We start from the raw sequence: 15,334 nt of genomic DNA on the forward strand, positions 1-15,334 counted from the left end.
AAGATTGTGAATAGAGGGAGTGGAGGAAAAGTGAATACAACTTAGAAGATATACGTCCAGAAGATGAGAGAAAATGTGAAAAGACAGAACAGAATATGAGAGAAAATGAGATTAGAAGAGAGGACAAGAGGATCATAAAAAATAAATTAGAAAAAAGAAAAGCGGGAACATAATTTAGATGACAGAGAAGGTATGAGAAGGGAGAAGATTAGAAAAATGAAGAGGGGAGAAGTTGAGAACAGAAAAAGAGAGAAGAGAGGGAGAACTAATAAGTAGAGAGAATATATTTATCAAGGCAAAAGGCGAGACTCAAATGCAGACACGAGGCAGCTAGTTGGAGTCTTACAATGTTTAATAATCCAAAGGAGTAGGCAAGAGAATGGTCTTGGACAGGCAAAACCAGATCAGAGTCCAGGAGGTACAGAGTGGCAGAAAAGGCTCATGGTCAAGGCAGGCAGAATGATCAGGCATGCGGGTACAAGGTCCAGAAACAGGCAAGGGTCAAAACCGGGAGGACTAGAAAAAGGAGAATGCAAAAAGCAGGAGACCGGGAAACCACTGGTTGACTTGGAAACATACAAGACGAACTGGCACAGAGAGACAGGAAACACAGGGCTAAATACACTGGGGAAAATAAGCGACACCTGGAGGGGGTGGAGACAATCACAGGGACAGGTGAAACAGATCAGGGCGTGACAATATTAAACAGAGAAGATATTAAAGAGAGAAGATATTAAAGAGAGAAAAGGGGGAAAACTAATAAGTAGAAAGAGAATATATTAAAGAGAGAAGAGGGGAAGAACTAATAAGTAGAGAGAAAAGAAGATATGAAGAGGGTGGAAAAACTTTCATTGTCCACGAAATATTAAAATGTCCACTAAGTATTCAGAAAATCTCTAGCCAGTGTTGAAGAGCTCAAGGAAAGATATTAGAGGAGAGGTGGATGTAATTATATCTGTCTCTCTTCCTTCAGGAACGCAGCTCTCTGTGACAATTACTACAGCTTCTCTCTCTCTTTCAATTAAATTAAATTAAATTCAAGGGGCTCTATTGGCATGGGAAACATGTGTTAACATTGCCAAAGCAAGTGAGGTAGATAATATACTAAAGTTAAATAAACAATACAAATGAACAGTAAACATTTAACATACAGAAGTTTCAAAAGAATAAAGACATTACAAATGTCTTTCTCTTACTCTGTCTCTCATTCTATCTCTGTCTCTCTCTTCCTCACACCAGTATAACCATCTCATAATTTCTTCCTCAGAACTTTGCTTCATGTTTTTTTCCCAGCACGTTGCACACACACACACACACACACACACACACACACACAAACACACACACAAAAAAAACACACAAAAAAACACACAAGCACACATTTATACACACACACATAAAAACACACACAAAAACAAAAAAACACACACACAAATATACACACAAGCACACATATACACACACATAAAAACACAAACTAAAACAAAACCTGTTACAGTAACAGAAAAAATGTGAGTAGATTTCTGTCTCATTTGCATGAGAGGGGGAGTGCAGCTCAGATGTGGTGTGTAGTCAAGCAATCAGCAATACACTGCCAATTAGGACGGGAAACAAACACACATGAAAGAAGGAGAGGTGAGGGAGACTAGAGAGAGATTGGGAACAAACACATACATTAAAACACAGACACAGACTCCGACACACTGCCCTCAAGTTAATAGTGTGATTATACAGCCCGTCTCACAGAATATTACTGGCTCCTCTGACGAGATTAAACATTAGAGACAAATTGCTTAATGTGACCCTCAAAGAATTGTGTGTGAATGTGTGTGTGTGATTCATTATATTAGTCTAGACAGTTGTAGTAGAATATACAACAGTATAACTATAGCTAGACAACAGAGAGTATATATAGTAGAACAGAGATAGACTGTAATATTCTCTGATCTGGCAGCAGACAGGGATATCTGAAAGCCCTGGCCTCTCTAAAAATACCAACGCGCTCCCAGACACAGACTGACTGTGAATAACACACGCATTCATGCTTGGTTGCACACAAACACACAAGCATGTGCAAAGACACACATGCAGACACACACACACACATACGCATGCTTGGGCGCATACAAACACACATAAGAATCTGCACTCACACACCTGCATGCACACACAAAAGAGTGAACGTTCCTCCCTCCTAATTTATCTGGTTCATACTCTGCTCTCTTCCTCAGGCCAGTGGTGTCCTGGTTTGACTAAGCTGTTTAGTAAAACCACTCTGAAAGACAATACATCATGCTTATGACACCAGCTCATTGCCACCGACAGATATCAATATCATTAATCCGGAAAACAACTAATATCTCTCTTCTGTTTTGCTAGTCTCCACTGGGCCATTTTACTGTGTTATGAATGTTGCTCACAAATGACCAGTCGCTTTCTTAATGAGTTAACCGCTTCTGCCCTAACTCATTATGAAAGCGACTGGTTATTTGTGATTAACATTTAATATCAGCATCAAAGTAGACATCATGCTAACCTACAAATCCCTGCAAGGTCCTGCACTTCATCTCTAAATGATACTTTTGCTAACAGGTACTGGATCAATTTAAAACTTGCACAAGACAGTTGACAGAATTGTCAAATTTAAAGAAATGTAGCCAATTTCTTTGTTACTAAATTTAGCTAACACTACATAACTAATCCAGAGAGTCTTACATTTGCTTCGATACGTCAGTCTCGCCCAGATTGTCATGGCATTTGTAGGTCTTTATGATAGCCACATTAGCAGCAAATTAGCATGGAATTATTCATTTTTAAATACAGGCGAATATATTGATAAAAGTCATTGTCCTAGAGAGAATTACATGATTATCAAAACCTCACGCCAGGGTAAGCCTACACGAAACACAGTGCTTATTTTAAGTGTTTCTAAAATCCCCTATGGGAAAAATGAATGGTGGAAAAACTAATTGGAACCATTTCCCTGTTTGACCACTAGGTTTTATGGGTATTATGACTCATACTGTGGTACTCTATTAGAGCAGCAGGTAGGGATTGATGAGCAGCATGAAAACGAAATCTGTATGAGTGTGTTTGGGGAGGGATGTTGAGTCACTCAGTGGAAAAAATGTATTCAACAGAAGACAATAATGAAGCAAATATCCTCCATCCATCACCTCCAAAACTCCCTGCTGGGATAAACAACTAACTCACATACACGCTAACATTTGTGTCTCCACAGGCTTTCTAGTGTATAGGACACAGTGTTTTCTCTAAAAGGGTAGAATACCAAATCTCCTCTGCTAGCGTATGTGTGTGTGTGCGGGGGGTGAGGGTTGAGTGGATATCATTTACTCAACGGAATACATTAATCAAGCAAATATCCATCATCTCTCACAACTCCCTTCTGGGATAAACATAATTTTTCTTCCTCTCCTCCCTCCCCTCTTCTCCTTCCTCTCTCCTCCCTTCCCCCTTTTCTCCTCTCATTCCCTCTCTATCCTCCTCGAATGAGTTGGACCGAAGAGTGAAGGAAAAGCAGCCAACAAGTGCTCAGCATGTGTGAACTCCTTCAAGATGATTGGAAAAGCATTCCAGGTAAATACCTCATGAAGCCGGTTAAGAGTGTGCAAAGCTATCATCAAGGCAAAGGGTGGCAACTTTTTTGGTTACTACATGATTCCATATGTGTTATTTTATAGTTTTGATGACTTCACTACTATTTTACAATGTAGAAAACTGTAAAAAATAAAGAAAAACCCTAGAATGAGTAGGTATGTCCAAACTTCTGACTGGTACTGTATGTCACAATACATGTTAACAATATGTGTTAACATACACTTCATGTACAAGAGTATGTGTACACCTGCTTGTCAAACATCATGGACAATAATATGGAGTTGGTTCCCCCTTTGCTGCTATAATAGCCTCCAATCTTCTGGGAAGGCTTTCCACTAGATGCTGGAACATTGCTGCAGGGATTTGCTTCCATTTAGCCACAAGACCATTAGTGAGGTTGGGCACTGATGTTGGGAGATTAGGCCTGGCTCATAGTCAGCGTTCCAATTTATCCCAAAGGTGTTTGATGGGATTGACAAACCATTTCTGCATGGACCTAACTTTGTGCACAGGGCATTTTAATGCAGAAACAAGAAAGGGCCTTCCCCAAACTGTTGCCACAAAGTTGGAAGCACAGAATTGTCTAGAATGTCATTGTAAACTGCAGCGTTAAGATTTCCCTTCACTGGAACTAAAGGGCCTAGCCAGAACCATGAAAAACAGCCAAAGGCCAATATTTCTCCTCCAACAAGCTTTACAGTTGGCACTATATATTGGGGTAGGTAGCATTCTCCTGGCATCCGCCAAACCCAGATTTGTCTGTCGGACTGCCAGATGGTGAAGCATGACATCATACCAGATAATTTTTGTTCACTGCTCCAGAGTCCAATGGCGGCGAGCTTTACACCACTCCAGCCAATGCTTGGCATTGAGGAAGGTGATCTTAGGCTTGTGTGTGGCTGCTCGGCCATGGAAACCCATTTCATAAAGCTCTCGACGAACAGTTATTGTGCTAACATTGCTTCCAGATGCAGTTTTGGAACTCGTTAATGGGTGTTGCAACCAAGGACAGATGATTTTTACACGCTACGGCCTCCGCACTCGGTGGTCTCGTTCTGTGAGCTTGTGTGGCCTACCACTTTGCGGCTGAGCTGTTGTTGCTCCTAAACCTTTCCACTTCACAATAACAGCACTTACATTTAACTGGGGCAGCTCTAGCAGGGCATACATTTGACGAACTGACTTGTTGGAAAGGTGGCATCCTATGACGGTGTCACGTTAAAAGTCACTGAGCTCTTCTACTGCCATTGGCAGTACAATGTTCCTTATGGAGATTGCATGGCTGGGTGCTCAATTTTATACACCTGTCAGCAAAGGCTGTGGCTGAAATAGCCAAATCCACTCCTTTGAAGGGGTGTCCACATACTTTTTTATATATAGTTAGTTATATGTAATAGAAGCATTATTTCAGTGATACTTGTAATCATGGTAATAAAACATTAGAACAAACACAAAACACTAAACTTAATTTAATCCTATTCATTTTATTTGTTTCTCTCATTGCTTCTTAATTCAGGCATTTTACAGTTGTAAGCCGTTCCCACTTGTCCTTTTGTTGTACCCGGGAAGCGCTTAATGACAGCATTTGTAGGGTGAAAGCAACAACTAGAAGATAAAGAGCACATAGAACAGTTAGGGGTTGGGGTCGTAAATAAAAAATATAATAAATGAAAAAACCTTTATGTGAAAAGCTAATCAGATTCTGTTGAATAAGACATCATTGACCATTAATGCCCTATTTGCAATATTCAATTAAGAGAACCCCATAACAGGGTTGAGGTCAATTTCTATTCAACAAATTGAAGATGTTAAAAGGGATAGTTCACTTTTTTACACCTTATAGTCAATCAGATGGTTCCCTACCCTGAAAGTAGTCCATGGGCCAGGAAAAACTGTAATCTATGGTTCAGAGTTGTTTAAATAGCCACTAATTGCCCCCGTAAACCATATAGTTTTTTTCTTAGCCATCTGACTATAAAGGTGTAAAAAAGTGAACCATCCCTTTAACATCTTCAATTTGTTGAATAGAAATTGACCTCAACCCTGTTATGGGGTATTCGTTTTTAAAGGGATACTGCGAGATTTCGAGATCCAGGTCAGACAAACTAACGAATACCATTTTTGTGTCTCCACGTGCAGTTTGGAAATTGTTGAAGTTAGCATATCGTTAGTTTAGCACAAATGCTGGAAGTCTCCTGGTACAGCGGCCAGCTGATAGCAATATTGCTTCTGTCGCAATGGCGCTGCTAGTACGCGTACCGACGCCATGAGACAGATATATAGATTGCAGCATCATACGCCAACAGGACAGAGATTGAGGAAGTGGATAGAATCTTTTCTCTTTTGATTATCAGTAAAATTAACACATTTGTAAAATATTGCTTACTGTGTATAACTTTATAAGACTATAAATTACCAACCACCCAGCTTTGGAATAGTTAGAAAGTCTATTTCCCTGTTTTTGAGAGGAGGCGGCTACTGTGAAAGACCTCAAGAAATTGCGCTAAGCTAACAATATACTAACTTTAATCATCTCAAAACACGCAGAGACATAAAAAGGGTGTCATGTATTGTCATGTTGTGTCTCTGTCCTTTCCTTTCACCCTGTCTCCCTCTGCTGGTCGTATTAGGTTACCTTTTCTCCCCCGCTTTCCCCCAGCTGTTCCTTGTCTCCTCCTGACTACCTCGTCACCCCGTTTCCCACCTGTTCCCTTTTTCCCTCTGATTAGTCCCCTATATCTCTCTCTGTTTTTGTTCCTGTCCTTGTCGGATTCTTGTTTGTTGGGTTTCATGCCTGAGCCAGACTATCGTCATGTTTGCTGTAACCTTGTCCTGTCCTGTCGGAATCTGCCGGTCTATCTGAGCCTACCTATGTTTGGTTATTAAAGAAGCTCTGTTTAAGTTAGTTCGCTTTTGGGTCCTCATTCACTCACCGTAACAGAAGAATCCGACCAAGAATGGACCCAGCGACTTCGGATCCTCTCCACTCAGCCGTCGAGATCCAGGGGGCGATGCTAGGCAGACACGAGCAGGAATTGTCTGCTGCTCGACATGCCGTTGAGACCCTGGCCACCCAAGTCTCCAACCTCACAGAACAGGTTCACCATCTCCGCCTCGATCCACCGGCCACTTCCAGGGCTTTCGAATCTCCAGAGCCCAGAATCAATAACCCGCCGTGTTACTCTGGGGAGCCCACTGAATGCCGCTCGTTCCTCACCCAGTGTGATATTGTGTTTTCTCTCCAGCCCAACACTTACGCCAGGAGCACTGCTCGTGTCGCCTACGTCATATCTCTCCTTACTGGACGGGCTCGTGAGTGGGGCACGGCAATCTGGGAGGCAAGGGCTGAGTGTACTAACCAGTATCAGGACTTTAAGGAGGAGATGAGACGGGTTTTTGATCGATCTGTTTTTGGGGAGGAGGCTTCCAGGGCCCTGTCTTCCCTATGTCAGGGTAATCGATCCATAACAGACTACTCTATTGAGTTTCGCACTCTTGCTGCCTCCAGTGGCTGGAACGAGCCGGCTTTGCTCGCTCGTCTTCTGGAGGGTCTCCGCGCAGAGGTAAAGGATGAGATTCTCTCCCGGGAGGTCCCTTCCAGCGTGGATTCCTTGATTGAACTCGCTATTCGCATTGAGCGACGGGTTGATCTTCGTCACCGAGCTCGTGGAAAGGAGCTCGCGTTCTCCGTTGCCCCCCTCTCCGCATCACTACCATCTTCCTCTGCCGGCTCGGGAGCTGAGCCTATGCAGCTGGGAGGTATCCGCATCTCGACTAAGGAGAGGGAACGGAGAATCACCAACCGCCTCTGTCTCTATTGCGGTTCTGCTGGTCATTTTGTCACTTCATGTCCAGTAAAAGCCAGAGCTCATCAGTAAGCGGAGGGCTACTGGTGAGCGCTACTACTCCTGTCTCTCCTTCAAGATCCTGCACTACCTTGTCGGTCCATCTACGCTGGACCGGTTCGTCAGCTTCCTGCAGTGCCTTAATAGACTCTGGGGCGGAGGGCTGTTTTATGGACGAGACCTGGGCTCGGGAACATGACATTCCTCTCAGACAGTTAAGGGAGTCCACGGCCTTGTTCGCCCTGGATGGTAGTCCTCTCCCCAGGATTCAGCGTGAGACGCTACCTTTAACCCTCACTGTTTCTGGTAATCATAGCGAAACCATTTCTTTTTTGATTTTTCGTTCACCTTTTACACCTGTTGTTTTGGGCCATCCCTGGCTAGTTTGTCATAATCCTTCCATTAATTGGTCTAGTAATTCTATCCTCTCCTGGAACGTCTCTTGTCATGTGAAATGTTTAATGTCTGCTATCCCTCCTGTTTCCTCTGTCTCTTCTTCACAGGAGGAGCCTGGTGATTTGACAGGGGTGCCGGAGGAATATCACGATCTGCGCACGGTGTTCAGTCGGTCCAGGGCCACCTCTCTTCCTCCACACCGGTCGTATGATTGTAGTATTGATCTCCTTCCGGGAACCACTCCCCCCCGGGGTAGACTATACTCTCTGTCGGCTCCCGAACGTAAGGCTCTCGAGGATTATTTGTCTGTAGCTCTTGACGCCGGTACCATAGTCCCCTCCTCCTCTCCCGCCGGAGCGGGGTTTTTTTTTGTCAAGAAGAAGGACGGGTCTCTGCGCCCCTGCATAGATTATCGAGGGCTGAATGACATAACAGTTAAGAATCGTTATCCGCTTCCTCTTATGTCTTCAGCCTTCGAGATCCTGCAGGGAGCCAGGTTTTTCACTAAGTTGGACCTTCGTAACGCTTACCATCTCGTGCGCATCAGGGAGGGGGACGAGTGGAAGACGGCGTTTAACACTCCGTTAGGGCACTTTGAATACCGGGTTCTTCCTTTCGGCCTCGCTAACGCTCCAGCTGTCTTTCAGGCATTAGTCAATGATGTCCTGAGAGACATGCTGAACATCTTTGTTTTCGTTTACCTTGACGATATCCTGATTTTTTCACCGTCACTCCAGATTAATCTTCAACACGTTCGACGTGTCCTCCAGCGCCTTTTAGAGAATTGTCTTTTTGTGAAGGCTGAGAAGTGCACTTTTCATGCCTCCTCCGTCACATTTCTCGGTTCTGTTATTTCCGCTGAAGGCATTAAGATGGACCCCGCTAAGGTCCAAGCTGTCATTGATTGGCCCGCCCCTAAGTCACGCGTCGAGCTGCAGCGCTTTCCCGGCTTCGCGAACTTCTATCGTCGTTTCATCCGTAATTTCGGTCAGGTGGCAGCTCCTCTCACAGCCCTTACTTCTGTCAAGACGTGCTTTAAGTGGTCCGTTTCCGCCCAGGGAGCTTTTGATCTCCTCAAGAATCGTTTTACATCCGCTCCTATCCTTGTTACACCTGACGTCTCTAGACAGTTCGTTGTCGAGGTTGACGCGTCAGAGGTGGGCGTGGGAGCCATTCTTTCTCAGCGCTCCCTCTCTGACGACAAGGTCCACCCATGCGCGTATTTTTCTCATCGCCTGTCCCCGTCGGAACGTAACTATGATGTGGGAAACCGCGAACTGCTCGCCATCCGGTTAGCCCTAGGCGAATGGCGACAGTGGTTGGAGGGGGCGACCGTTCCTTTTGTCGTTTGGACTGACCATAGGAACCTTGAGTACATCCGTTCTGCCAAACGACTTAATGCGCGTCAGGCGCGTTGGGCGCTGTTTTTCGCTCGTTTCGAGTTCGTGATTTCTTATCGTCCGGGCTCTAAGAACACCAAGCCTGATGCTTTATCTCGTCTCTTCAGTTCTTCAGTAGCCTCCACTGACCCCGAGGGGATTCTCCCTGAGGGGCGTGTTGTCGGGTTGACTGTCTGGGGAATTGAGAGGCAGGTAAAGCAAGCGCTCACTCACACTCCGTCGCCGCGCGCTTGTCCTAGGAACCTTCTTTTCGTTCCCGTTCCTACTCGTCTGGCCGTTCTTCAGTGGGCTCACTCTGCCAAGTTAGCCGGCCACCCTGGCGTTCGGGGTACGCTTGCTTCCATTCGCCAGCGTTTTTGGTGGCCCACCCGGGAGAATGACACGCGTCGTTTCGTGGCTGCTTGTTCGGTCTGCGCGCAGACTAAGTCCGGTAACTCCCCTCCTGCCGGCCGTCTCAGGCCGCTGCCCATTCCCTCTCGACCGTGGTCTCACATCGCCTTAGATTTTGTCACCGGACTGCCTTCGTCAGCGGGGAAGACTGTTATTCTTACGGTTGTCGATAGGTTCTCTAAGGCGGCTCATTTCATTCCCCTTGCTAAGCTTCCTTCTGCTAAAGAGACGGCACAAATCATCATCGAGAATGTTTTCAGAATTCATGGCCTTCCGTCAGACGTCGTTTCGGACAGAGGTCCGCAATTCACGTCTCAATTTTGGAGGGAGTTTTGCCGTTTGATTGGGGCTTCCGTCAGTCTCTCTTCCGGCTTTCACCCCCAGTCTAACGGTCAAGCAGAACGGGCCAATCAGACTATTGGTCGCATCTTACGCAGTCTTTCTTTTCGCAACCCTGCGTCTTGGTCAGAACAGCTCCCCTGGGCAGAATACGCCCACAACTCGCTTCCTTCGTCTGCGACCGGGCTATCTCCTTTTCAGAGTAGCCTCGGGTACCAGCCTCCGCTGTTCTCATCTCAGTTCGCCGAGTCCAGCGTCCCCTCCACTCAGGCTTTTGTCCAACGTTGCGAGCGCACCTGGAAGAGGGTCAGGTCTGCACTTTGCCGTTATAGGACGCAGACTGTGAGGGCTGCTAATAAGCGTAGAACTAAGAGTCCTAGATATTGTCGCGGTCAGAGAGTTTGGCTCTCCACTCAGAACCTTCCCCTTAAGACGGCTTCTCGCAAGTTGACCCCGCGGTTCATTGGTCCGTTCCGTATTTCTCGGGTCATTAATCCTGTCGCAGTTCGACTTCTTCTTCCGCGATACCTTCGTCGCGTCCACCCGGTCTTCCATGTCTCCTGTATTAAGCCCGTTCTTCGCGCCCCCGCTCGTCTTCCCCCCCCCCCCCCCATCCTTGTCGAGGGCGCACCCATCTACAGGGTCCGCAGGATTTTGGACATGCGTCCTCGGGCCGTGGTCACCAGTACCTCGTTGATTGGGAGGGGTACGGTCCTGAGGAGAGGAGTTGGGTTCCCTCTCGGGACGTGCTGGACCGTGCGCTGATCGAGGATTTCCTCCGTTGCCGCCAGGTTTCCTCCTCGAGTGCGCCAGGAGGCGCTCGGTGAGTGGGGGGGTACTGTCATGTATTGTCATGTTGTGTCTCTGTCCTTTCCTTTCACCCTGTCTCCCTCTGCTGGTCGTATTAGGTTACCTTTTCTCCCCCGCTTTCCCCCAGCTGTTCCTTGTCTCCTCCTGACTACCTCGTCACCCCGTTTCCCACCTGTTCCCTTTTTCCCTCTGATTAGTCCCCTATATCTCTCTCTGTTTTTGTTCCTGTCCTTGTCGGATTCTTGTTTGTTGGGTTTCATGCCTGAGCCAGACTATCGTCATGTTTGCTGTAACCTTGTCCTGTCCTGTCGGAATCTGCCGGTCTATCTGAGCCTACCTATGTTTGGTTATTAAAGAAGCTCTGTTTAAGTTAGTTCGCTTTTGGGTCCTCATTCACTCACCGTAACAAAGGGTTCCCATGAGTTTGTCAGACTCTGGGTAGGTAGAAAAACAACCTACATCACGAAATTCAAAGTATCCCTTTAAGCCATGTCAGTGTCTACAATAATATTCACCATTCTTTCTGCCATGAGTCATTTATAAGTTATATTCTTTTTTAAACTATATCATGACAACACCGTACACTGTCAAATACTTATTTGCAATCGATTAACAAAAACCTTCTCACAGTAATAAGTCACATTTTCAGGATTCAATCAGTCTTTTTTTTGGTGGGTAGTATATGGGGCTTTGGTGACAAAACGGATTGCACTGTGATAGACTGCATCCAATTTGTTGAGTAGGGTATTGGAGGCTATTTTGTAAATGACATCGCCAAAGTCGAGGATTGGTAGGATGGTCAGTTTTACAAGGGTATGTTTGGCAGCATGAGTGAAGGATGCTTTGTTGCGAAATAGGAAGCCAATTCTAGATTTAACTTTGGATTGGAGATGTTTGATATGGGTCTGGAAGGAGAGGTTACAGTCTAACCAGACACCTAAGTATTTGTAGTTGTCCACGTATTCTAAGTCAGAGCCATCCAGAGTAGTAATGTTGGACAGGCGGGTAGGTACAGGTAGAGATCGATTGAAGAGCATGCATTTAGTTTTACTTGTATTTAAGAGCAATTGGAGGCCACGGAAGGAGAGTTGTATGGCATTGAAGCTTGCCTGGAGGGTTGTTAACACAGTGTCCAAAGAAGGGCCAGAAGTATACAGAATGGTGTCGTCTGCGTAGAGGTGGATCAGAGACTCACCAGCAGCAAGAGCGACCTCATTGATGTATACAGAGAAGAGAGTCGGTCCAAGAATTGAACCCTGTGGCACCCCCATAGAGACTGCCAGAGGTCCGGACAGCAGACCCTCCGATTTGACACACTGAACTCTATCAGAGAAGTAGTTGGTGAACCAGGCGAGGCAATCATTTGAGAAACCAAGGCTGTCGAGTCTGCCGATGAGGATGTGGTGATTGACAGAGTCGAAAGCCTTGGCCAGATCAATGAATACGGCTGCACAGTAATGTTTCTTATCGATGGCGGTTAAGATATCATTTAGGACCTTGAGCGTGGCTGAGGTGCACCCATGACCAGCTCTGAAACCAGATTGCATAGCAGAGAAGGTATGGTGAGATTCGAAATGGTCGGTAATCTGTTTGTTGACTTGGCTTTCGAAGACCTTAGAAAGGCATGGTAGGATAGATATAGGTCTGTAGCAGTTTGGGTCAAGAGTGTCCCCCCCTTTGAAGAGGGGGATGACCGCAGCTGCTTTCCAATCTTTGGGAATCTCAGACGACACGAAAGAGAGGTTGAACAGGCTAGTAATAGGGGTGGCAACAATTTTGGCAGATAATTTTAGAAAGAAAGGGTCCAGATTGTCTAGCCCGGCTGATTTGTAGGGGTCCAGATTTTGCAGCTCATTCAGAACATCAGCTGAGCAGATTTGGGAGAAGGAGAAATGGGGAAGGCTTGGGCGAGTTGTTGTGGAGGGTGCAGTGCTGTTGACCGGGGTAGGAGTAGCCAGGTGGAAAGCATGGCCAGCCGTAGAAAAATGCTTATTGAAATTCTCAATTATGGTGGATTTATCAGTGGTGACAGTGTTTCCTATCTTCAGTGCAGTGGGCAGCTGGGAGGAGGTGTTCTTATTCTCCATGGACTTTACAGTGTCCCAGAACTTTTTTGAGTTAGTGTTGCAGGAAGCAAATTTCTGCTTGAAAAAGCTAGCCTTGGCTTTTCTAACTGCCTGTGTATAATGGTTTCTAGCTTCCCTGAACAGCTGCATATCACGGGGGCTGTTCGATGCTAATGCAGAACGCCATAGGATGTTTTTGTGTTGGTTAAGGGCAGTCAGGTCTGGGGAGAACCAAGGGCTATATCTGTTCCTGGTTCTAAATTTCTTGAATGGGGCATGTTTATTTAAGATGGTTAGGAAGGCATTTAAAAAAAATATCCAGGCATCCTCTACTGACGGGATGAGATCAATATCCTTCCAGGATACCCCGGCCAGGTCGATTAGAAATGCCTGCTCGCTGAAGTGTTTCAGGGAGCGTTTTACAGTGATGAGTGGAGGTCGTTTGACCGCTGACCCATTACGGATGCAGGCAATGAGGCAGTGATCGCTGAGATCTTGGTTGAAAACAGCAGAGGTGTATTTAGAGGGCAAGTTGGTTAGGATGATATCTATGAGGGTGCCCGTGTTTAAGGCTTTGGGGAGGTACCTGGTAGGTTCATTGATAATTTGTGTGAGGTTGAGGGCATCAAGTTTAGATTGTAGGATGGCTGGGGTGTTAAGCATGTTCCAGTTTAGGTCGCCTAGCAGCACAAGCTCTGAAGATAGATGGGGGGCAATCAGTTCACATATGGTGTCCAGAGCACAGCTGGGGGCAGAGGGTGGTCTATAGCAGGCGGCAACGGTGAGAGACTTGTTTTTAGAGAGGTGGATTTTTAAAAGTAGAAGTTCAAATTGTTTGGGTACAGACCTGGATAGTAGGACAGAACTCTGCAGGCTATCTTTGCAGTAGATTGCAACACCGCCCCCTTTGGCAGTTCTATCTTGTCTGAAAATGTTGTAGTTTGGAATTAAAATGTCTGAATTTTTGGTGGTCTTCCTAAGCCAGGATTCAGACACAGCTAGAACATCCGGGTTGGCAGAGTGTGCTAAAGCAGTGAATAGAACAAACTTAGGGAGGAGGCTTCTAATGTTAACATGCATGAAACCAAGGCTATTACGGTTACAGAAGTCGTCAAAAGAGAGCGCCTGGGGAATAGGAGTGGAGCTAGGCACTGCAGGGCCTGGATTCACCTCTACATCGCCAGAGGAACAGAGTAGGAGTAGAATAAGGGTGCGGCTAAAAGCAATACGAATTGGTCGTTTAGAACGTCTGGAACAGAGAGTAAAATGAGGTTTCTGGGGGCGATAAAATAGCATCAAGGTATAATGTACAGACAAAGGTAAGGTAGGATGTGAATACAGTGGAGGTAAACCTAGGTATTGAGTGATGAAGAGAGAGATATTGTCTCTAGAAACACCATTGAAACCAGGAGATGTCATTGCATGTGTGGGTGGTGGAACTAATAGGTTGGATAAGGTATAATGAGCAGGACTAGAGGCTCTACAGTGAAATAAGCCAATAAACACTAACCAGAACAGCAATGGACAAGGCATATTGACATTAAGGAGAGGCAGGCTCAGTCGAGTGATCAAAAGGGTCCAGTGAGTGGAGAGGTTGGTTGGGGGTCACGGCGATTTAGACAGCTAAATCGGTAGCAAGCTAGCATAGGAGCAAGCTAGCATAGAATGGAGGTCTGTTATTAGCCAACTCTTGCGTTCCGTCAGTAGATTAGTGGGTTTCCGTGTGGTAGAGGGGATTAATCCAAATCACACAACAACAACAAAAATAAAAACAATAGATATAGTTATAGAGGCCCAAGAAGAAAAATAAATAAATAAATAAAAATAAAATAAAAATTGTCCGATTGTCTATTCAGATAGCAGCCGATAAGATAGCCGACGGCTAGCAGGCCGCAGATGGGCGCCCAGGCAACGTTGCGCCGGAGGAGCCAGCCGGACAATTCCCTCGGGTAGACAACGTCGGCAGTCCAACTGTGAAGGCCCGGTGGGGCTCCCGGTGGCAGCAAAACGGGTCCGGATAGGTGACTGCAGCCCAGGAGTGATTGATGGAACTCTTCAGCTGGCTAGCTCCGGAACAATTGATGTTAGCTCCGGAATTGACGAAAGCCGATAGTCACACGGATAGCAGCTAGCTAGCTGTGAGATCCAGGTATGGATGTCCAGAGCCAGCGGCCGAAATCCGGTATGTTCCGTTCCGAGCCGCGCTGCGCTGCACCGCGCCGTACAAAACTGGCGATAGATTCTCGAGCCAAAGGACAGCCGATGACCACAAACCGTGGTTAGCTGAGTACTAACGATTAGCCAGTAAATAAGCTAACTAGCTTCTGAACCAGCTTCAGAGTAGCTTCTGGACCAGCTTCTGGCTAGCTCCCGGCTAGCTTCTGGCTAATTTCTGGCTAGCCTCTCGGAGGATTACAGATCTGAGGTAAATAATACTTTTTTATATAAATTGGTGAAGCGGATTGCAGGA

This window comes from Oncorhynchus mykiss, chromosome 5, assembly GCF_013265735.2.
Source record: "Oncorhynchus mykiss isolate Arlee chromosome 5, USDA_OmykA_1.1, whole genome shotgun sequence".
In the NCBI taxonomy this organism is placed as follows: Eukaryota; Metazoa; Chordata; class Actinopteri; order Salmoniformes; family Salmonidae; genus Oncorhynchus; species Oncorhynchus mykiss.